Source organism: Stomoxys calcitrans, chromosome 1, assembly GCF_963082655.1.
Source record: "Stomoxys calcitrans chromosome 1, idStoCalc2.1, whole genome shotgun sequence".
Taxonomy (NCBI): Eukaryota; Metazoa; Arthropoda; class Insecta; order Diptera; family Muscidae; genus Stomoxys; species Stomoxys calcitrans.
In genome coordinates this window covers 184,327,667-184,353,109 of record NC_081552.1, presented here as the reverse complement: position 1 = coordinate 184,353,109, position 25,443 = coordinate 184,327,667, and the positions used below count along the sequence as shown (strand labels likewise).

General features: G+C 40.0%; 1 protein-coding gene across 1 annotated transcript in view; it reads right to left on the bottom strand.

Moving 5' to 3' along the window:
• The window catches only part of LOC106089602 (uncharacterized), a 61,751-nt gene extending 42,783 nt beyond the window's left edge, over positions 1 to 18,968 (bottom strand). The window contains exon 1 of the mRNA XM_059360928.1: positions 18,343 to 18,968. The gene's annotated coding sequence lies outside the window, so the exon portion shown is untranslated. The remainder of the gene's footprint in view (positions 1 to 18,342) is intronic.
• Positions 18,969 to 25,443: the final 6,475 nt, after the last annotated feature.

The following is a 25,443-nucleotide window of genomic DNA, read 5'->3' as shown; positions in this document are numbered from 1 at the left end:
GGACTATATCAAATTATAGTCCGATATAGCCCATCTTCGAACATAACCTTCTTATGGCAAAAAAAAAACGAATCTGTGCAAAGTCTCAGCTTAATATCTCTATTTTTAAAGACTATAGCGTGATTTCAACAGACAGTCGGACGGACATGGCTAGATGGTCTTAGATTTTTACGGTTATCATGAATATATATACTTTATAGGATCGGAAATGGATATTTCGATGTGTTGCAAACGGAATGACAAAATGAATATAGCCCCATCCTTCGGTGGTGAGTATAACTAACACAAATTCATTTATATACATATATAGATAAGATTTTATCAAAATTTCATTTCTGTAGAAAAATTTGTCAAAACTTAATTTCTATAGGTCATTTTTTTGGCATGTTAACAAATTTGGAATAGACAACTTAAATATCCTGTACCTTAGGTGTAAGAGAAGTAAATGTGCAAAAGTGTGTCATAAAGTTTCCTATATTTAATTGCCTTTAGGTAAAAACTTATAAACAGCTCATATTAAAAACATTCACTTAGAACCTTAAATCCAGCCCATATTGTGGCTTCCATGAAAGATGAACCACAAGTTTAGTTGCACAGCAGGCGAAATACAGCAACTACAAATATTTTTGCCACCGCAAAACACCAAGAAAGCGTAGCACACGCACTTTCCCATCTATACCAAGAAGTGGTGTGCACTAGTTATAGTATACAAGTACTATGGAAGATCATGTCCATATACATTTCTTGCACAGACCAAATATGAGGTTTTCCTAACTCTTCTTAACACTTTAACAGTTTGACAGTTGAGTTGTAAGTGGCAAACGATTATAATTTCCAGTGATGAACTAGAATTCAATTTGATTCGTTGCACTTGGTAAAGAAAGATGCAATTGAAAATGACTGCAATTTTCCTGATGGTCATGACTTTTCCTTGTCACTAGTACTCAAGTATTTACTGATCGACATAAGTATGTGTGTATGTAAACTCGTCTCAAGATTTATTTTTAAAGTATTTAACTGTATAAAAATACAAATATCCCAAACCCATGGCAGCCGGTTGTACGTACCGGATTGTCCCGATGGTGTGTTTCATCGGCAAGGGCTGCCGCCTCAGTGTACAGCACACTGCTACAACAACAACAACAATAGACCGAAGGAATGAATGGCTTCTAGGAGCTAAACAAGGAGATCAATTTATATGGTGGATCTTTCTACAAATAAATATAGCCACCAAACACAATCTTGAAGAACTAAAGGATTATGAGTAGCTCAACGCCAACATAAAACAAAGCCTCTAAAACAAAACAACCTTCGGTTCGAGTGGCGTACCAGCTGGGTTTATCAATCGAATAACTGAAACATACTGGAACTTTAGCTGGGAATATTCAACAGGTCCCTAATGAAAGGTATTTGCCGGATGTGTGGTAATAACAGTAGCTGGTTCTGATAACACAGTACAATACTAGGTCATACAGTACTAGGTCAGTAGAGTAAAACCCTGGAAGGGTCGAGTTTGCAGACCAAACTTTGAGTTATATTATTCTTCTTTACGCATCGCACAATGGGATGAGATCGAGAAAAGAGCCCCCAAATCATGACCCTGAATTTGTTGCACAGTTATATTAATAATATTAAGGGTAAGGATGTATGCCGGACGCAACCAACAAGCTGATGATGCCACTCATAAAGCCACAGCTCTATGCCACTCTTGAAGAAAATGGACTCCGAGAAAGACAACACGGCTTTTAGTCAGAAAGTTCCACAGTCTGACCCCTGAGAGATGTGATCCAGATAGTAGAGGCGAGCAGGTAGACAACCGTTCCAGACCAGTCGTCCTCTACACCCGTAGAAAAAAGTCTTCTGAAAATAGCAAACAATGTTTGCTGACTGTTAGTAGTTAATTTTGCTGAAATTACAGCAGTTGTTCTGTGTTATGGCTAAATGATTGTAATTTTAGATGCAAGGTTCTGTGCGAACAAAGACAGCAGTGGGTCACAAGCGTCGCCGTCTGAGTCCTCGGCGTCGGACTATGTGACCCCTGACCTCTTCTGTGCGCCAATATACGCACCAGCAGCATTCTTGTCCCAATATTGCCTGGTCAGTGTATCGTTTTTGCAGGTAAACTGCAACGGACTCCGTGGCAAGATCGATGAGATTGTGGATATCATGAGTCGGAAAAATATATTGGTCGCAGCGATCCAGGAGACAAGCTGACCAACACCTGCAGCTTGCACAGTTGTCACGGATACAGTGTGCTACGTAAAGATCGCTCAAGGAATGGAGGTGGGGGATTGGCCTTCGTGATACACCATTCCGTGCAGTATAGACCCATCTCATCTGCGCCTGGCGCTAGTGACCCCAATATAGAGTGCCTGGGGATTGAGCTATTTAACGTGTACATACCGCCGGTTGGTGGTTGCGACCAAGTTAGTGTGCGCTATTGTCGATCGCGCAAACGACCAGCGGAGCATAGCTTTGGCAGAGCAGATTGAATGCTCCACGTTTTGCACGGTGCATAAGGATCCCCACTAAACTTACGTGGTCGCCAGACATTTCCATTGCATCCCCGATCTCCTGAGTGACGTAACCTGGCAAGCCATCATTTCTTTAGGATCAGACCACCTCCCTATAATTCTCACCATCCACTGACCACCCGACTTCATAACCTCTGAGCGCCGGACGTTTATCAATCAGAAGAAGGCCGATTGGGCTGGCTTCAGAGAGTACACCAATCGCCGCTTCAGTGAACTGAAACCCCCTCAAATGTGTTAGTTGAATCTCTACACAGATGCTTAAGAATCTGCATCAACCTGGAGTCGAGTACCTTACAACTGTCCTCAACCTGTCTTTGAACACCCTTATAGTTTCCGATGTCTGAAAGATGGGCAGAGTGATGCCGCTACTGAAGCCTAGAAAGAATCCGAGTAAGGGGGAGCCATACAGACCGATTTCCCTACTCTCATCTGCAGCCAAGACGCTTGGGGACTACTTCTCCCAAGCCTCGTTGGAGAATTTCCATTCGCCGAGCATCAGTATAGATTTCGAAGACTGCATAGCACAGCAGTCGGATGGTCCTCGTGGCACTGAACCTATCAAAGGCTTTCGGTACGTTCAGCCATGCCAAACTATTTGAGGGCATCGCCAACACGTCCCTCCAGCCAGGCCTGAAACACTGGGTCGAGGTGATATCTCCGGCATTGTTTAACCTCTATCTCCATATCCTCCATTTCATCCCCTCCAGTGAGCATAGAGGTCGTATCATATGCGGACGATTGCACGATCATGTCATCAGGCCCCCCCACCCATTGATAAAATCTGCGATGTTTAACCTCATCTACCTCAACGAACGCCTCTTATTTCGCTGCCAGAAATTTAAAGATATCTGCCACCAAATCTTCAGCTACATTGTTCACTACATACACGCCTGAGGTGCGCATGGTGCTGAAAGTGATGGTCGAAGGAAAAATGATTCTGACCATCCAGTGTCCCAAAATATTACATTTGACAGCTCTTACGATTAATTATGATTGCGATAAAGTCAAAAATAAAACCAAGGTCATCAAGTCACTTGCCGGCAGCACTTGGGGTGCAGACAAAGAAACTTTGTTGACCACATACAAAGCAATTGTCCGGTCTGTGGTAAGTTATGCAACGCAAGGTTCTCGTCAGCTCTGTGACACGCAGTGGAATAATAATCAGATCTGTCACAATGCCGTACTCCAAACTGGGACGGGCTGTCTCCTCAGTTCTCATGTGAACCACCTCCATTAGAAGACAAAAATCCTACCAGTGCGAAGACATAACAACATGCTGTCTCAAAAATACCATTTGGGCTGTTATCGCAGAGACCATCCAAATCGTCATCTTGTGAATAGATATCCACCGCCCAGAAGCCTTAAGGTTGATCTACATGATCTAGAGTGTGATGTCCAGCGCTACAAAAGAGAACCTCTAGATCAAGCGGCGTATCAAGCGGACCTAGACAACATTCATGCAGACACGGTAGCAGATGCGGTGAATAGCTACCGGGTGAATGTGTTTCTTAGAGAACGACCGCCTCCCATTGCACCTGAAGAAATTGACCGATGTCACCGCCTCAATTCTTACAGAGCAAAGATTGATGCTAACGTGCATGATGTATGTCGCGATTGTGACCAGGGAATACACGTCACCTGTTTAACTGCCTACCCAGACCCACTCGTCTCAGACCCTGATTCCTCTAGGCGCACACTCACCAGAATCAAGCACACCAAAGATAGAACATAACACACTGCTATAAAAACAACAACACCTGATTTTTATAGTCCTGTCGCTGAGCTTTTTTTACATGGCTGTCGACGTCGAGAATGTAGCCAGTAAGGAAAAAACCATTAATAAAAATGTTATAAATGTTTATACCCACCACCATAGGATAGGGGGTATATTCATTAAGTCATTCCGTTTCCAACACATGTCCGTGTGTCTGTCCGTCCGTCTGTTGTAATCACTCTACAGTCTCAAAAATTGCGACATTGAGGGTTGAAATTTGGCACAAATAAGGTTTTTTGCTGCACACAGTTCAATAACTTAATTGAACGGGACAAATCGGACCATATTTGGTTATAGCTGCTATATAGACCAATCTGCCGAAAAGGATCTCAAGCTCATAAAATCTTTATTTTTACCCGATTTCGCTAAAATTTGAAGCAATGGGTTGTTTCTCCCGACAACCGACCCAAATATGGTTAACATCGGACTATATTTAGATATAGCTGCCATATTAACCGATCTGCCGGTTGAGGGTCTAAGGCCCATGCACACTACATTTATTTTTCGATTTCGCTGAAATAGAAATAGTGAGTTGTTTTAAGTCTCCCGACATCCGACCTAAATATGGTTGCAAATTTGCATATGAACATTCCACTAAGGAAATAGGGCAAACTTCTCACAAATCAATGAGTGCTGTCAGATTCAATTTTAAGCTCAACGATAAGGAACACCTCTTTGGGGAGAAGTTTTTACATGGCAAAGTACCTCACAAATGTCGCCAGCATTAGGAGGGGATAACCACCGCTGAAAAAGAGGTAACGCAGAGGTTAGCATGTCCAGTTAACCTCTGCGCTACGATGGCCTCCCATAAATATGGTTCAGATCTGACTATATTTAGATATAGCTGCCATATAGATCGATCTGCCGATACTGTTACTTGTATTTAACTTCTTGGGACCTGAATAAAAATTATTGAGACCAGCCCCTATTTATATATAACTATGGAAATAGTAGTGGAGTTATAATAAAATAGGATGATTATTATATCCATGGTGGTGGATATCCAAAGTTCGCCACGGCCAAACTTAACACGTTTTTACTTGTTTTGAACTCGTCTGGATTTCAACCCAGGCGTTTTGGGCCAAAGGCGAATATGCTACGTTGTATAACTTACTAAAAAAGTTTTATTTTCTTAAAACATTTCCTAAAAATGGTTTTCACTCTATTCTCTGCTAGCAACTCAATCGTAGGAGATTCGCCTCTTACCGCACACCATTTCTTGTATAACTTGTTGATCTTTGACTTGTATTTGCCATAAAAGAGGCATACGAGTAATTACATTGTCAATGTCACAAATTAATGACATTAGCAAATTGCCTTATTGAGAAATTCTTTTGCGTTGTAATTAAATCAATTCTTCATGTTTGGCATTCTAGTGAAAGTCAATGAAAAAGAAAACACATCCAAGCTTTCCTTTCGTTGTGGCAAAAAAAAATTCTAAAAATTTCACCTAACACCTTGGACGGCGGATATGTGCGTTTTTCTTCCTTGCGGCAAGTCGAATACAAAAACAAGAACTGGTCTACCAAATTCACTTGAAAATGGTCTGTCTATACGCATGCGAAGTGTAGAAGTTTTACACATAATACATTAGGGTAAAACGATTTCCATTAGAAATAAAATTCGAGCAATTTTTAATTAAAAACAGACTAAAACAAGTAAAAACGTGTTAAGTTCAGCCGTGACGGGAAGTTATATCCAAATATGGTCCGATCTGAACCATGTTTGAGTCGGATGTCGGGAGGCTTAAAACAACTCACTGTTTCAAATTTCACCGAAATCGGATAAAAAATGCAGCTTTTATGGGCTTCAGACTCTTAAACGGCAGATCGGTCCATATCGCAGTTATATCTAAATATAGTCCGATCTGAACCATATTTAGGTTGGATGTAGGGAGGCTTAAAACAACTCACTGTTTCAAATTTCAGCGAAATCGGATAAAAAATATTCAGTTTTTATGGGCTTCAGATCCTTAACCGGCAGATTGGTCTATATGGCAGCTATATCTAAATAAAGTGTGATCTAACCCATATTTGAGTCGGATGTTGGGAGGCTCAAATAAATCGGTGTTTCAAATATCAGCAAAATTGGGTAATAAATAAAGCTTTTATGGTCTTCAGACCCTTTATCGGGAAATCGGACTATATAGCAGCTATATCTAAATATGGTCCGATTTGGCCCGTTCAAGAACTTAACCAGCGTGCATCAAAAAGACGTATCTGTGCCACACGGACATCGTAAAATCGTCTTAGAATTTTACGACGATCCGAAATATATATATTTTGTAGGGTCGGAAATTGATATTTCGATGTGTTGCAAACGGAATGACTAAATGAATATACCCCCTATCCTACGGTGGTGGGTATAAAAAGCACATCATGTCAAATTTTGCAAAGATCGGACCAAAATTATGGCTTCTACAGCCTTAAAATGCCATACCGGTTGAAAGATATATAAACGAGCTATATCTAAATCTGAACCGATTTTGTTCAAAATCAATAGTGTTCGTCCTTGGGCCAAGAAAGAGACTTGTAAATAATTGCGACCTGTAACTTGATCACAAGAGTACATGGACAGACAGACGGACATAGCTAAATCGAATCAGGAAGTGATTCTAAGCCGATAGGTATACCTATCAATGGGCACAGCCCTTCTCCTTCTAAGCGTTGCCAACAAATGCACAAAGTTTTAAAACCCTGAACCACAGTGGTGGTGTAGGGTATAAAATAAATTTTGGGCAAAATTTCGACGAAAATTTTTTAGAAATTGCAACTTAGATGTATTCATTGGAAAGATGTTAGTACAAAAGTCAATATCCTTTAAAATTTTCATAAAATTCAAACTTTCTGCAAACGTTGACATTTTAAATGTCAACATAAACACCAAAAATTGACGAAAATTATTTTTTTCCATAAAACATGGAGCAAAAAGTGGTTCCAATTTTTTGCAAAAATTCCGATACAAATTTTCCACCCCTATGTTAGCCGACACAGGTGATAACCAGTTGCAATCAAAAACTATATTTTGATTTGCTTTGCTCTAAATCAACAAATATGGATAGCGAGGCTTTACCAACTATACACTTATGTAGATCGCTTTTTCCCCTTGTACTGTCTTTGCTACGCACTTTCAATGATACTTCATTGTATGTCTAATGCCAACGAAACTCCTGTAGCAAAAGCATCTTCAGTTGTGGTTCATACAATCGTTTACTCACCGCTTAGTCTTCGTGGTCGTCACAGTGTTCGCGGTGATGCAACAATAGAAATGATGTCAAACATGTGGAAACTTGTCCTGGCAAGTCGCCAATTTCCAGAATCATACAAAAACTACATGGGCCACAGACCAACAATCAACAACACCACTACTAACCCAGTGGTGAGTGGTGAGAGAGTATGTTGCAGTTGTTGTAGCATTTGCTTGGCCATTAGAATAGCCAAAGTTAGTTTACCATCATTTTGTGAGACGGCCAATAACCAGTAGTCCAAAGGAGGCTGAACAAAGCGATTCGACTTTTTACGAATTGCCCAAATTGGCATGCTGCAGCAGTAGCAAGAAGAGAGGATGATAGGCTGAAAAACAAAGATATGAAGGTGGTTTTATATATAAATATATGGCCTTCTGTGTATGTGTGTCTATACACGCCACATACTAGAATTACCTGTTATTACCGGCTGGATTAATTTCTATTAGTGAAAAATAAGAATTAAACAGCAGTTCTCTTGATTTCATCACTTTCCACCCATAAATATTGTCATACGAATGTCATGGTAAGAGCCGTATACTCAAATGATTTCTTTCAATGCTTTCAATGATTGTACCATGCCAGTAACAGAAGGCAAACAAATTTCAAATGGATGTTCAATCCAAAACAATTCAAAGATCATGAGAGTTGTAACCGCAAATGTGAGTTAACCTTCGACTGAGAGCATAAAATGTTGCTACCAACATAGCATGTTCGTTTCTTAAGACTTTTGTTTGGCGCATGTCATTGGCTCAAACATTTTGTTAAAGGATTTTTGGTTAGCTAATTTTCTCTTTCATTTGAATGAATAAACATGACCCACTTTTTTTCTCTTTTTCCCCCTCCCTCTTTCCCCCCTCCTATGATCAATAGGAAAAAAACATATGATTACAACCAAGGTATTGCAATTCTTTACATGCAAGAAAACTGTTTTTATTTTGCACAGAAAAACCACACCTAAAATATTTTTTATATAAAAGCATGTATAAACTAAAAAAATTATTCTGTTGGAAATCTAAGATAGAAGACTGAACTAAATCTTAAAGTAAAGTAGTGTAATATATGAGGAGGGAAATTATAAAATTGTTAAAAAAGTACTAAAATAAAAAAAATTTAAGTATGGGTCTGGAAAAAACGCATGGCCTTGAAAATTTTAGACCTCCACGATTACCTGCTTTATAGATGTACATAAAATTGTTGGGCTTTGTGTGTTTGTTTGTCTGTTCCGTATAGACTCAAAAACGGCTGAACCGATTTTCATGAAATTTTTACAGATGGTAGAGTTTGAGCCCCCGGTGAAAATAGGGTCCTACATTTTTTTTAATATACGATGGGGGGTGAAACCACCCCCATTTTCAAAAACGCCAAATCTCGGAGATGGGTGCACAGATTTAACGGAAATTTTGCATGCCACCTTATGTTACCCCAAAAACATGAGGTTTGTAAAAAATTTTGGGGTCAAATAACCTGGGGGACGCCCCATCCCAAAACCCACTCGAACGATCATGTTTATCGAATGGGACAATATGGGTATCAAGTGAAAGGTATTTAAGAGTAGAGTACGAATTTGGAATTAAAATCAAACCATAAGAGTCGGGGGGTCCCCCACCCCCAAAAATACCACCCAACAGGGCACATTTACCGCTTTGGGCAATATGGCTCTCAAATGAGAGGTATTTAAGAGTACAGTACGAACTTGGTATAAAAATATCACCTTAAGTGTTGGGGGGTTCCCAACCCCCAAAAACACCACCCAATAGGACATTTTTACAGCTTTGGGCAATATGGGTATCAAATGAAAGGTATTTAAAAGTAGAGTACAAATCTGATATAAAAATGTATTTCTTGGTGTCTGAGGGGCCTCCCCACACCCCAAAACCCCACAGCAGGACATATTTACCGATTGGGATATTATGAATATCAAATGAAAGGTATTTAAAAGTATAGTAAAAAGCTGTTATAAAAATTTATTCCTTGGTATCTGCGGCGCCCCCCACCCCCCAAAAACCCCTCAATAGGACATATTTACCGATTGGGACAATAGGGGTATCAAATGAAAAGTGTTTGGAAGATTAGTACACATCTATTATAAGAATTTGGCATGTTCGGCAAGTGATTGCATGTGTAGGGCATGTGGGGAAGATGATGAGACGTTAAAGCATTTCCTATGTCGTTGCCCGGTTTTCGCGGCTAACAGACACCGGCACTTAGGTGGGGACACAATACCAGAAATGAACCAACTTAGGGGAGTGGTATGGAAAACATTTAAGGATTTTTTAAATAGCACGGAATTCCTAATTTAAAATTTTCTTTTTCGAGTTTACTTTTGACATTTTAGAGCACACAACAAGCCGATTACTGGCTAAGGTATATGTCCATAGTGGCATGGGGTAGATTAATATCGGCACCCTCTTTTTAACTTAACCTAACTTTCTGTATTCATTGGACACGTCTTATGTACGCCAAATAATAATACAGCGAGCTCTATTCTCATATGTACTTTGTATTATAAACAAGTGTGTACATGTATTTTTGATGATATAAAAGCTAGATTTAATCGAAAAGTTGCATATTTATTCCAAAATCTATTTGTCATATTAATTTTTTCGTACGCATCACACGATGTTTACAACTTTCAGGGTTGCTATTTTTGAAATGACGAATCTTATTGTGCAATAGCAGCTTTATGAAGAAAACTTGAAGTTATACAAGACATTTTTAATTCCCGATGCAATAAACTATTATGAAATAATATTTCAATACTTCAATGATTTATGCTTAGTAAATGATTTGCTACGAATCTCAAATTTAAATATGCCACGGTCGGCGCCCCGCGCATCTCTGCTCTTGCTACATTTTTTTGCTAAATGATAAGCACTTTGACACCAGCCCAAAAGGTTACAATGTCAATATGGTCACAATTTCACATACATTACGTTCAGGGTAATGCCTATTTATTATATGAGCACAATACGTGGAAAATGTGTAAACTGAGCTCGTTTATATATAAAACAACATTTACGCACTTTTATGTAGCAATTTTATACCCAACACCATAGGAATGACTAAATAAACTAAATATACCCCCTGTATATTCATTTAGTCATTCCACATCGAAATATCCATTTCCGACCCTTCAAACTGTATGTATCTAGGATCGTTGTAAAATTCTAAGACGATTTAACAATGTCCGTGTGTCCATCAGTTGTAATCACTCCACAGTCTTTTGAGATATTGAGTTGCAATTTTGCATAGACTAGTATTTCTTCTATACGTAGGTTAAGTTCTTGAATGGGCCACATCGGACTATATTTGGATATAGCTGCCATAGAGACCTATCTTCAGCTGTAGGACCTAAAGACCATAAAAGCTGCATTTGTTCTCCGATTTTGCTGAAATTTGAAACAGTGAGCTGCTATAAGACACCCGACATCCAACACAAATATGGCCCAGATTGGACCAGATTTAGATATAGCTGCCGTATAAATCGATTATGCAAATTAGGGCTCAATCACATGAATGGCGCATTTATTACCCGATTTCGCGGAAATTTTGCAATGTTACTTGTATAGAGCTTCTCGGCACCTGAACCAAATATGATTGAGATCGAACTATATTTGGATATTAATATGGCTTTAGTAGTGTTATAATAAATTTTGATAGTAAATATATCCATGGTGGTGTGTATCAAATGTAATGCGCTTTTACTTGTTCTTAATGAGGTATACAGTTTTAATTTCAGTTCTTAAGCATAACTTATAAAAACTGTAATGAGATGAGAGATTTTAATCGTAACACCTCGAACGATCGAAATGCCGATCGACTTTATTCTCTAGAAAAAGAAAAGGCCTTTAAAATATTACAGGCCTATATATCAACCGATCTTCCGGCCCTTTTTTTAGACCAAGAAATGAACTGATTCCTACCCGATTAAGCGGTAAAATAATACTTATAGCTACTAAGTAAAGGGTGATTTTTTAAGAGCTATAGAAAAGCTTTTCAAAAAAAAAACACATAAAATTCAAAAAAAAGCATGAAATGTTTATATTAATTGATAGTACGGCCCATATAATTCAATGTTTGAAGATTATTTCATGCAAATGTTGACCATGACTGTGCCTCAAATGGCTCCAATTTTGACACACTCTTCCCAACATTTTGGCCGGTGTTACACGAATAAATGCTTCAATGTTATTTTGCTTAGCGGCCATTGAAGCAGGTTTGTCTGTATAGACATGAGCGTTATCATAGCCCCACTAAAAATAGTCAAAAGGCGTTAATTCGCACGATCTAGGCGGCCCATTGACCGGTCCCGAACGTCAAATAATATATTCACCGAACTCGCCTCTCAATAAGTCCATTGCGTATTATCTCACGGTAGCGCTCAACATTCACAGTTACGTTACGATCGCATCATCTTTGAAGAAGTGCGGTCCAATGATACCACCAGCACATAAACAGCACCAAACTTTGACTTTTTCTGAATGCATTGGTAGCTCTTGCAATGCTTCTGGCCGATCTTCACTCTGAAATCGACAACTCTGCGACAATGAAAGCGCGATGAACTTTCTTAACAGAGCACGCATTTTGATAATAAAATTCAATAATTTGCCTGCGTTGTTCGTTTGTAAGACGATTCTTGGTTAAATTATAAACCAAACTGAAAATGTTTGACAGTGAAACAAAACACGAAACGTGCGTGAACTGTTTAAACCAATGTTGCCAAAAAGATAATAACTAAGAATTCACCCTTTATAAGGGAGAAAGTGGCGCAGTGGAGCATTTTATCACCACTTCTATGGGTGACCAGCAAAAATAACCTACTACGGATGTTGACTAAGAAGGGATTTGAGCCCGTTTGCTACGATGTTATAAAAATAATTATAAAGGGTAAGGATCAGAATCAGCTATGCAAAAGGGCCGAAAGAGTCTTGCAGATGGCATACGGCTGGGCTACTCCTAAGGGATAACCCAGAGAAGACTTAAATATGCCTGTTCAAAGGTTTAAGAAGGCCAAAATTAGGTTATATAGACACTACCTGTTCACGGAAAAGACGAAGGTGGGCCAATTTGAGCACCACCTTTCCTCTATAGAACTATTTCGATATCTGACAAGGCCAAATACTTGTAGTGTTCTTGGACAATAAACTGAATTGGAAGTATCACATTCAAGACCGTCCCGAGAAGACTCACAGTTGTTGGGCCCTATGCAGACGGGCCAAAGGCTCGAAATGGGACCTGAATCTAAGGATAGTCCATAGGTTCTATAGGAGCGTTATTAGACCAATACTTACTTACACCTCAGTAGTTTGGTGGACTGCGATGGGATAAGTGAAACGTAAGGATAATACAACAGATTCTGAGAACATGTATGCATGCTTAAAGTTCTATTGTATAATTGGATCTAATTGTATCAAATTAGATCGAATCGGATACAATCTGACACAATTGGATCTCGAATTTATCCCAAATATAAATAGACCCAATGATATGTAATAATATCTAATTGAATCCTAGATTTTTTTCCCCCCATCACCATAGATAGGGGGTATATTCATTTAGTCATTCCGTTTGCAACACATCGAAATATCACTTTCCGTTCCTACAAAGCATATATATTTCGGATCGTCGTAAAATTCTAGGACGATTTAACCATTTCCGTTTGTCTGTCCACTCTACAAACTTAAAAAATTGAGATATTAAATTGAAATTTGGAACTGTTACTTTTTTTGCTATCGGGCCATGTTTGGATATAGCTGCCATATAAGGTCTGAAGCCCATAAAAGCATTATTTATTTGCCGATTTCGCTGAAATTTGAAACAGCCTCCCCACACCCGACCCAAATATGGTTCACATCGGACTTTATTAAGATATAGGTACTATATACACCGATTTGCCGATAAAGGGTCTGAAGCCCATAAAAGCTTTATTTATTGCCCGCTGAAATATATACACCGATTTGTCGACTAAGGAAATTTGAAACAGTGAGTGGTTTTAAACCTCTCCACGTCCGACTTTAGTATGGTTCAGATCGGACTGTATTTAGATATAGCTGCCATATAAACCGATCTGCCTGTTAAGTTGTAAGCCCCCTGACATCCGAACCATATGTGGTTCAGATCGGACTATATTTAGATACTAGCCGAACCGGGCCCGATCCGCTGCGCCTTCTTTAACTCCCTGAATGTGGATATCGAATTCGTGCCATGTCCGCCTATGATGCTGAAACCCTGCGTTCGAATTCTGGCGAGAACTTCGGAAAAAATTTAAGGCGGTGCATATTCCTCTCTTAATGCTGACGACATTTTCGATGTACCATGCCATGCATGGTTATGTAAAAAATTCTCCCCAAAGAGGTGTCGCATTACGGCACGCTGTTCGGATTCGGCTATAAAAAATTCAGTTTAAACTTAAATCGGAAAGCACTCAATTATGTGTGAGAAGTTTGCCCCTGCTCGGTTACTGAACAAATTTTCACTCTACTCCCAAATGCTTTCTTTTGAGTCCAACATTACCGTATTGGTAAATATTTCCCGTTTAGGGAGTATTTCGGGGCGCTCAACTTTCAAATACATTTTAAATGGACATAATGGAATGATCGTTCTGTTTGAGGGTGGGGTGGACCCCAGGGTCTTTGTCCCGAAAATGAGTATCAATATCCCGAAAATTTATCAATTTCCACCCTAAATAGCTTTTATATAATAGAGAGGTATTTTTGGTTGGGTCGGACCACCAAACACATCGCTCTTCAATTGGATATCAAATTCGTTTTTTTCTCTCAAGCTCCTTTTTTTTGAGCTCTGTCCGACCCCAACAACAGAAAACATGTTTTGTTTTTGGTAACTGCAAGAGTGAAAAAAAAATTCCAACGAATCGCATTACCAATCTCCGAGATCTGGTGTTTTTGAAAATTATGGTAAAGAGAAGCGCTTTCAAGAGAAGGGATGGCAACTCAGACATTTCGACTCAAATATGGATATCAAATTTGTACTTCACTCCCAAATCCCAATAATTTCAGGCCCATATTGTCATGGTCGGTAAATATGAACCGTTTGGGGGGTGTTTTGGGTCTGGGGCGGATACCGGCACTTTGCCCTGAAAATAAATATCAAATTCGTTCTTTACTCTTAAACACCGTTGATTTGAGCTCTATATTGCCATAGTCGGAATTGAAGTTCAGTTTCGGGGGTGCTTTAAGGCAACGAATGATAGATGGTCACAAAGAGGGTGTTGTGAGCATTCCAAAACTATGTGGCCTAATCTAGACTTGAAGAGGTCTACTGCTTTGCTGTCATTGGCTAGATCTGACGTCTCAGTCATTGTGTCCCTGATGACAGGTCACTGTCTAATCGGAAAACATGCTGACAGACTGAAGGTTGCCAGCAACGACTTTTGCAGAAGCTGTGGGGACATTGAAAAAGAAGAGACTATAGAGCATCTTTTGAGTGTGTGTGCCGCACTAGCAATTAGAAGGAGTTCCACTTTAGGTTCTCATTTCTTTGAGAATCTGTCTAATTTAGTGGATGTAAAAATTCGCAAGTTATTTGGGCTTTTTAAAGCGATCTGGATGGTTCAACGGTAGGAACTAGAAGGCATGTTCCTTCTTCTGTTCCTGTGGACGTTTGTTTGTGTGGACGAAAACATCTAAGTGAGTCTGATGGCAGACTGCCACTTAAACCTAACCTAACCTAACCTAGAGCGTACCCCCAAACACTTGGCTACAAAATTGTATATCAAATTTGTTTCCTACTCTCAAATATCTTTCATTTGACTCCCATATTTTCGTAATGGGTCAATTAACCTATTTGACTTAGTTTTAGGAGGAAAAAAGTTTTAATGTCATATTCGTAGTCTACTGCCAAATAACTTTCATTTGAGTCCCACATATCCATGGTCGTCTAATATGTCCATTTGGGGGCATTAGGGGGTGGGGCAACCCCCATTACTTGGACCTAATTTGTTATGCCATATTTGTAATCTACTGCCGAAACTATTCATTGAGTCCCATATTGACATGAACGTCAAATATATATGTTTAGAGGAGTTTTGGGGTTAGGGGGAGGGTCCGCCCCCCCTTCCGATGTCAAAACATTATACATATGTGAAAATTTCAAGGTAATCGGTTCAGTCGTTTTTGAATCTATACGTAACAAACAAACGAACTGACAAACACAAATTGATTTTTATATCCTCCACGATACGATGGGGGTATACTGATTTCGTCATTCTGTTTGTAACACCTCGAAATATGCGTGTAAGACCCCATAAAGTATATACAATATATTCTTGATCGTCATGTCAGTTTAAGTCGATCTAGCCCTGTCCGTCCGTCCGTCTGTCTGTCGAAAGCACGCTAACTTTCGAAGGAGTAAAGCAAGTCGCTTGAAATTTTGCACAAATACTTTTTATTTGTGTAGGTCGGTTGGTATTGTAAATGGGCCAAATCGGTCCATGTTTTGAAATAGCTGCCATATAAACCGATCTTCGGTTTTGACTTCTTGAGCCTCTAGAGAGCGCAATTCTTATCCGATTTTATTGAAATTTTGCACGTAGTATTTTGGTATCACATCTAACAACTACGCTAAGTATGGTTCATGTTTTGATATGCAAATTTCAAATTTTGCCCATGAACATTCCACTAAGGAACAGGAGCAAACTTCTCACATATCAATGAGTGCAGTTCGATTCAAGTTTTAAGCTCAATGATAAGGGGCCTCCTTTTTATAGCCGAGTCCGAACGGCGTGCGACACCTTTTTGGAGGTAAGTTTTACACGGCATAGTACCTCACAAATGTTGCCAGCATTAGGAGGGGAAAACCACCGTTTGAAATTTTTTTCTGATGGTCTCGCCAGGATTCGAACCCAGGCGTTCAGCGTCATAGGCGGACATGCTAAGGATCGGTTAACAAATCACCCTCCCCCTTACCACAACTTACAAACATGCCAGATCTCGGAGATGGGTGCACCTATTTAAGCAAAATTTAGTATGCCGCCTTATGGTAACCTAGAAACACAAAATTGGTATAAAATTTTGAGGCCAAATAACCTGGGGGGACAGACCCATCCAAACGCACATGTTTGCCGATTGAGACAATATCGATATCAAATGAAAGGTATTTAGGAGTAGAGTACAACTTTATATAAAAATTTGACACCAAGTGCCGTGGGGCTGGGGTTGGGAGACCCCTAAAAACTCCCCAACAGGACGTATGTAGCGATTGAGACAATATGGGTGTCAAATGTAAGGTATATAAAAGTATAGTGCAAACTATGGGTAAAAATTAAAGATATTTGGAAGTAAAAACAACTCTCATATAAAATATTTTTTCCAAAGATTTCTTGGGGGCCGCCCTACCCCCAAACAACCCCCAAAGCGGACACAAAATATTGTAGACATGAAATATACTGTCTTAGAGAGAAAACTACGGAATAAATTTGGACTTGAATGAAAAGTCTTTGACAGTAGAGTATGTAATTGAGATTAATATTAGGGACCAAGCGCTTTAACAGGACATTTATGTTGCGACAATATAGGGACTCGAAGAAAAGGTCTTTGACAAACGTACATGTTGCCAGACCGGAGTAGGGAACACTATGTTCAAAACGGACAAAAACCGCAGCTTGTAAGGCTAAGGGTGCCAAATCGGGAGATAGGTTTCTTTGAAAGCTATATCAGACTCTTGAACGATTAAGCCCGGACTTGGCACATTTGTTGGAACTTATAACAGAGCACAATGTGCAAAATTTCAGCCAAATGGGACAAAATTCGCGATTTTCAGGGACTCAAGAAGTCAAATCGGAGCGAATCGGTTTATATGGGAGCTATATCAGGTTATGGACCGATTTGGACCATAGTTGGAACAATTGTTGAAAGTCATAACAAAACACTACATACTCAATTTCAGCCAAATCGCATAAAAATTGCGGCTTGTAAGGGCTCAAGAAGTTAACTCGGCAGATCGGTTTATATGCGAGCTATATCAGATTATAGATCGATTTGGACCACACTTGGCACAGTTCTTGAACACTACATGCTTAATTTCAGCCAGATAGAACAAAAATTGCGGCTTCCAAGGGATCGGTTTATATGGGAGCTATATCCAAATCGGAACCGAAATGGCCCATTTGCAATCCCCAATGACCTACATCGAACGTTCGACCGCTAACGAGATTAGTATACAGCCATCCTATGGTGGTGGGTATAAAAAGCATTTTTAGGTGTAGCGAAGCGCACCGGGCCAGCTAATTTGCAATGAAATAAATATATTAGAATATAAGTCCAAATAGGACGAACATATGTATGGGAGCTATATCCAAATCTGAACCAATTTCTTTAGGCCAAAAAAATTTATGTGCCAAATTTGAAGACGATCGAATGAAAATTGCAACCGGTACTTTCTACACAAATGAACATGGACAGACAGACAGACGGACGGACAGACAAAAGGACATAGCTAAATCGAATCAGAAAATGATTCTAAGTCAATCCGTATGCTTATCAATGGGCCTATCTCTTCGCTCTGCATCACAATAATGATATAGAAAATAATTAGTAAGAGTGTCGTAGGGTATTTCATAGTCGGCTCAGTATGGCTGTTGCTTACTTGTTAAGTTGTAATTGGATTCAAATTTAATTTTTGCTGCATAAGTTTTCAGTTTTGTCATACGTCGATCTAAGTTCAGAATACATATATTAAGTTATGATACAGATTACGAAAGACTTAAGACACAAACTTCATAAAGAAATGAAGTCCAATGGTAAATTCTTTGTTAAATTCAAAACACTTACATTTAAATGGCAAAACCACGACTGAAGTCAAATGTTAAATCCTTAGATGTTTGCAGCACAGCCAAGAAATAAATTAAGTTTATCTCGCTGTTTTCATTCACAATTCCTTGCCACACAGCACCGAGTATGCGCGTCTTTGTGGCAATCGAAGCATACAACTGCAATATGTCAATAGGCCACAATGATAGCCGTTAAATTTTAAATATTCACAAACGCAAATAAATTCCTGGCGACTATGTTTAATACGCGTTTGATTTTACCTAACGTGAGGGTAATATTTCTTTCAATTTCACTTTCTTCTTGGGATGACACTACACTCGAGTAAAAGCTAATAGAATTTTCATTTTTTTTTTTGTGTGTTTATCCTTTTTTCTTTTCCTCCAAAAACAACTTTAGCACATATAGTTTTGTGGTGGCTTTTCTCGTTTATCTTTTTTGTTATTGTTTTTGTTTTCTTTTATTTATTTATTTTTTTTTTTTTTTGGTTTTATTTTTGCGGGGAGACTATTTTATATTCTTGATAGTGGTTAACCAAACATAATATCAAGATTCCGCATTACTTCTAGAGTTTCGGGATTTGTAGCATAAAACCACGCTTGCTTGGCCACTGCGACACAACCGCACTTTTGAACGTATTACACTCTACTGATGATTTCAATCCATGTGCAGCGTGTAGTGTTATTAAGTTGTATGGTGAGTTTTTGGGGGCCTTGATGTTGTTCACTTGGCCAACTTTTATGGCGCAATGACGGTGGAGCTGGTGGTGGCAGTTGACTATGCGATGGACTGTTTGTTTGGAGTAAAGCATAGAGGCAAGCAGACACAATACTCGTATATTTGGCCAAGTTTGAATTAGATGATGACTGTGAGTGCTTACACTCCGTATCGTTGCCATTGCCCGCCAAATGAGATTTCCTTGTGCAAAATCCACTTTGGCCCCTTGCATAGATTACTGTGTGTGTGTGTGTGTGTGTGTTACTGCGCTTTATTAAAGCAGATGTATTGGTTAGGCAGTTTATTTTTAATTTGTTGACGGAAATCGATGTTCTTCGCAAGGTACTTTCTTACATAGTCATTGGCAATTAGTGTGGCCAACAACAAAACCTCTCCGGTGATTGATGGATGGTCTCATTATGGCCAGCAAATATGTTGAATAAAAAATTAAAAAGAAATTCATGTTCATCATACCACCCGAGGTACCTGATTTTATGAACATAGAAAAAACTGAAAGTTCCTGGATCGCCGATTGTGCACCCTGACATGTATATGGAAATTTTAGCAAATAAAAATAAGCTGTATTTAAAAATAGACATTTTAATTAATAGCTCAAATTTTCGGATTATTATACAATTTGATATAACGAAACAAGTAAGGACGGGCTAAAGTCAAGCGAAGCCGACCTTTTGATACCCTACATCACATTGGTTATGCAGGCTAAGTCGTCGTAACTTAAATTTGCTTAAATTTGAAAAGGAGATTTTCGAGCTAAATCTGGACATATTGTGGGAGTCATAGAAGAAATCGTTGTGCAAAATACTGATAAGATCGGTTGATGAATGCGTTAGCAAAGGCCTGTAAAGTGAAAATCGGGAGATACATATATATGGGAACTATATCTGAATATGAATCTGTCATTGATCAGAAGAGTCATAAGATAATCCTTAGTGACTAAGAAAGATTCTGTTCTCGAGTCTTATTACGGTGGGGTATATTCACAAGTGAGAGAATGTGAGAACTACTCGTTGATACACATTTCCCGGGAAATTCTCCAACGGACAACGTGGCATTTATCAGAGGCTATTGGGAAAATTGTGTCTGAGACGAATATCCTTTGGGCTATAAGTAGTTTCGACTCCTTTAAGTCGCCAGGTCCTGATGAGGTATTACCGGTTGAATTACACATTGTGTCTGATAGACTGATCCCTTGGCTTAGGGAGATATACTCTGCATGTATCTGCATGTCATATATACCTGTGTGATGGAGGGACACAAAGGTCATTTTCATTCCGAAAGCAGGAAAACCTTACCACACGAAAGCGAAAGATTTTCGCCCTAATAGTCTGTTGTTGTTGTTGTCGAAACCATATTTGAATGCGGAGTTAGCAATCCTTGTCAATCTCTTATAGGCGAGCAAGCTATTTCCGGTTTATACGACCGATCGCCGCGGGAACATGATGGCCATTGATTATTTAAAGACTCCAATAACTCGCCTTGTCATATCGAGCATCATAGGCACTCAGTATTTGTGCATGAGCCTGTGCCACCAGGCATCTCACTCAGAATCCCCACTGGATACCACAGAATGTTCGCGACTGCAGTTGCAGCTATTCCATATGGAGCATTCCACTATCCACAACCTGTGGACGCGCCCGGTAGATCCCAGCTAAGCTTCTCGTGATGACGAAGAACACCACACAGATTGAAGTTCCAAGTTTCAGCCCGTGTGTAGTTATCCCGTTCCGGGTCCTATTACTCTGTCATCCTATATGCTACAGACTCTGGAGAGGTTAATAGAAACATAAAGCCAAATCCACTGAAACAGTCCTTCACGACCTAGTCGGCTACATAGAGGGTTCTCTCGCTGCCAAGGAAGTGGTCTGAGTATAAATCCGTGCAAGACAGAAGTAGTTCTTTCCAGCAGGAGATACAAGTTACCTACAGTGGCACCTGTCTCCTTGGGAGGAGAGAATGTTCCATTTACTGAAAGCGCAAAATAACTGGGTGTTTTGCCTGACAATAAAGTGAACTTCAAATCCAACATTTTGGAATGGGCATTAAAGGCAACTCTTGGCCTATACACCTGCAAGAGAGCCATTGGCAAAAGTTGGGGGTTCAGGAAGCGCGTTATGCACTGGGTATATACTGCAGACCTATAATGCCAAATGGTGTTGTGGTCTGGTAGACGGCGCTTCCAAAGTCCACCTACTGTTCAATAGTCAACCAGATCCAAAGGATGGCTTGTTTGTGCATCACAGCCGCACTGAGGACGGCACCATCTGATGCACTGAATTTAATGCTACGTCTAATACCTCTGGACATTGTAGCTAGACAAATTGCTGCGACCACTGCCGTGAGACTAAGGGAGCTTTCTCTTTGGTCATGTGACGGCTACGGACACTGTGTTGTTCTTGATACAATTTCCGATGTTCCAGGCAGTGTGGATTACACCCTGTCTGAGCCGCTTCTTGTACCACTGTTCCTGATAGAACCGATTGGAACTACGATATCCCTGATAATATAAGTTAAATAGACTTCTATATGGAGGGTCCAAACTAAACGACCAGGTGGGCTTTGGGGTGTACTCTAGAACTAGTCATATCGTTATACGACCACTGCATTGTGTATAAAGCAAAGATCCTTGCAATTAAGGAAGTGGTGGAATGGATAAGATCTAATGTCATAACGACGATTGACATAAATATCTCCTCAGACAGCCAGGCAGCAATTAAATCCCTGGAGAGTGTATTTCTGAATACCGCTGAAAACCGCCCTCGACTGTCGCAGATCTCTCAACGAGATGGCTGAACTGTTCAAAATTTACCTGTTCTGGGTGCCGGGTCACAGAGATATCCCAGGAAATTGTAAAACGGTTGACTTGCGAGAATCTGTGTGTATGTTTCTAGACCGGTGCCACCCGGCCTTTCACTGAGACTCTCCGCTCGATACCGCTGATTGCCGTTGCAGCTACTCCGTATGGAGCATTCCACTATCTGCAACCTGTGTGCGGCAGCTCACAGCTAAGCTTCTAGTGCTAGCAATGAACACCATACAGATCGGACCTCAATGTTCCATCCTGTGTGGTGCTCACAGCTATCCCGTGCCGAGACGAACATATACTCCTATATGAGAGCTATATTCAAATCTGAACCGATTTCAACCAAAATCCACACGTTTTGTGGTAATCGTAGAAGAAAGCTTTGTGCACAGTTTTGAGGAGATCGGTTGATAAATTTGATTGAAAAGACTCTAGAATTGAAAGTCGGGTGAAAGATATATATGGCAGCTATAGCTGAATCTGAACTGATTTCTATCAAATTCACCAGTTAAGTTAGATTAGGTTAGGTTGAAAAGAGAGTGCGAATATTAAACCGCCCCATACCACTATGGACATACACCTAAGCCAGTATTCGGCTTGTGGTGCGCTCTAAATACTAAAAAGTAACCTCGAAAAAGAAAATCTAAGTCAGGGATTCCGCGATACTTACAAAATCCCTAATTGTTTTCCATGCCACGCCCCTACGTTGGTTCATGTCTGGTATTGTATCCCTACCTAAAACATAGGAAAAGCTCCATTTCTCATCATCTTCTCCACATGTCCTACACATACCATCACTTGCCGCACCGATTTTACATAAGTGAGCTCGTAGTCCTATGTGTCCTGTTACTGATACTGAAAGCTATACTGACCTCCTGCTTGCTTCTTTTTAGAGATAGCCTCGTTTTCTCACAATCCGGATCTCCCCATAGTATTTTCGTCGTCCTGCCAACTGTTCCACAGTGTTACATTCGTGTTCGTAGCCCACGTTCTTAACTCGGACTGCGTCGACCCGAAAGGCTTCGGGTTAAACAAGTTTGTTTACGGCAGTCCTGTGGCTTTCTCTGACAAATCGTCTGATTTTTCTTGACAACTTTCAACTACCTTGTAGATGAGGTGTTAACCAGAATAGGGCCATGGTCCTAGAAGGACCGGAACCTATTGTTGGACCTTGAAAGTTGGTCCCCTCGGTCCTGCGAAATGCCCATATATGGTTCGAATTTCCCATCCCACTATGTGTACCCCGGAATGAAACATCATTTGATATACAGCGCTACAAGAGAGAACCTCCAGATCAAGCGGGTCCAGACAACATTCATGCAGACACAGTAGCAGGTGCGGTAAACAGCGTCAGGATGAATGTAGTCCTTGGAGAACGACCGCCTCAGCTCCTACAGAAAATGGATTGACGACGACGTACAGGAGCAAGTCCCGATTGTGATCAGAGACCACACGACACACGTCACCTTTTTAACTGCCAAGCCCACATTACTCAGATCTGAATACTCAACCGATCCAAGCAGACGAAAGATCAAAGTCAAAACTCAAATTGGTACAACAACAACATCATTATTTGGTATTGAAAGCTTCGAATCCCTTATTTCCTACTCGGCCTGATGAAAGCTTGTCAGTTTGTGTCATCCTGCAAAGTCGTATTAACTTTGCAAGGATAACAAACCCAGACATATCTTGAAAAACCTTTGAGCGCAAAAGACTGTCGAATACGGCTATAAATCGACGAAAACATGGTAATAGTCCATGTGTTTCTCTGTTATTTTGCAGGTTTTGGTGCAGTATGAGTAGTAGCTCTATGGTGGATTTACCAGCTCTAAAACCGCCTTGCTAATGCCCAATTATCTCTTTGACTTTAGATTTTAAAATCTCACACAGTACGCTCAAAAGCATGTTGAAGGCACATACCGTCTTGTCTCCTTTCTTTTATAAGGGACAACCATAGCATGCTGAGGTTTCAATATGCACATACCGTCTTGCCTCCTTGGCACATACCGTCTTGTCTCCTCTCTTTTATGAGGGCCATACCATAGCATGCTGAGGTTTCGATAAGAGTTCTTCTAGCCAGATTGCGCCGAGCTCAGCTCCTAGTGCCTAATTGTTCATTAGCAGGATTATGTTACTCTAAAATTATTCTGACTAGACGATATTCATGTTATACCCTCATCTCTCTGATGAGGGTGCTGTGATAATCTCGTAGCTTTTTGGCACAATTTACAGACTTCATTCAGACTCCTGAACTTCTCTACTAGTTCGCAATCACGTTTTTATATTTTTCTCTTTCGTATTTTTGCGGATTAGGATTTCTTCTCTTTTAATTTCTTCCGAAACCCCTCCCCTCGTTGCTACTGACTGCAGGGTTGCTCTTTATGCTGCATTTCCGCTACTCCTTGTCGTACATGGGTTTATTGGGGGGAGGAGGAGGGAGTGGAGTATGCCGTTGCCATCTGTTGCGTTAGCAGCTTTTCAACTTCTAGCTTCCGTGGTGTGTCAGATTGCAAGTTTCTCGCCACACTTGGACGGGTGCGAACCCTTGCTGCAAGAAGATATAAACAAAATGAATTGATTTCGATGACTTCCAACAGCCCTAACGTGATCAATTTGGTGTCTCACTTCTTCATCAGGAGACAACGTAGTCTTGTGAATATAGCGATGTTGAAATTATGTTGTTGCTAACTACCATGTGTTTTGTGGCGGTGAATTCCTTAAGACTTAACCCATTATTCGATGTTTCTGTTTAGTGGCTACATTTTTTAATCGCTGTACCCAAAATATTTTCCTATTTTAGCATTAAAATCTCCTAGCTCGATTTTAATGCAATTTGCGGAGCAAAGGTCATGTGTTATCTGTAGAATATATCCTTGGTCTATTCGCCCTTGTCTTCTGTCGAGGCCTGGACACATATGACACTCGTGTAAAGAATTTAATCTTTATGCGAAATTTTACAGGTCTCTTATTAACCGGAGCTTATCTGGATTCTCCGACTAACCACACCCAAACTCATGTATATCATGGCCATTTGGTTGTTGTTTGATGCCTCTCCTAGTCCTGACGCCGTACTTTCTGTAAGGCGTAAATGGAATATTTCAGTTGCAGATTAACACCACATACTTTTTTACTTAAACTGTGCCGCAGCAAACACTTTTTCTTCAGTATAGGACAATTTCTTGCAATGCAAATAATTCAATACACACAAGCAACCACGGCTATTTAACAAGTTTCGTGTACTTTGATTGAAAGGTTTTTCTTCCTGATCAGAGTGACGATCAAACGATTAGATTAGACAAAGTGACATATTAGATGCCAATAAAATCCGTAACAAGCCTTGATTATGTAACAAACCACATTGGCTTAATCAGCAAGTCTTCTTCCCTTTCCCAACCTTAAGTCTCTTCGACAATAGTTGATTTTCCAATGTAAAGGCCGTCATTTTGAGTTTGCCTTAGGGCATATGTATGGCGCTATTTAATGTGGCGCCATGGGAAATACTCGATCGGCATTTTTGAAAACTATTTCGTCCATTTTTTGATAAAATCACGTACCAAACATTTTGT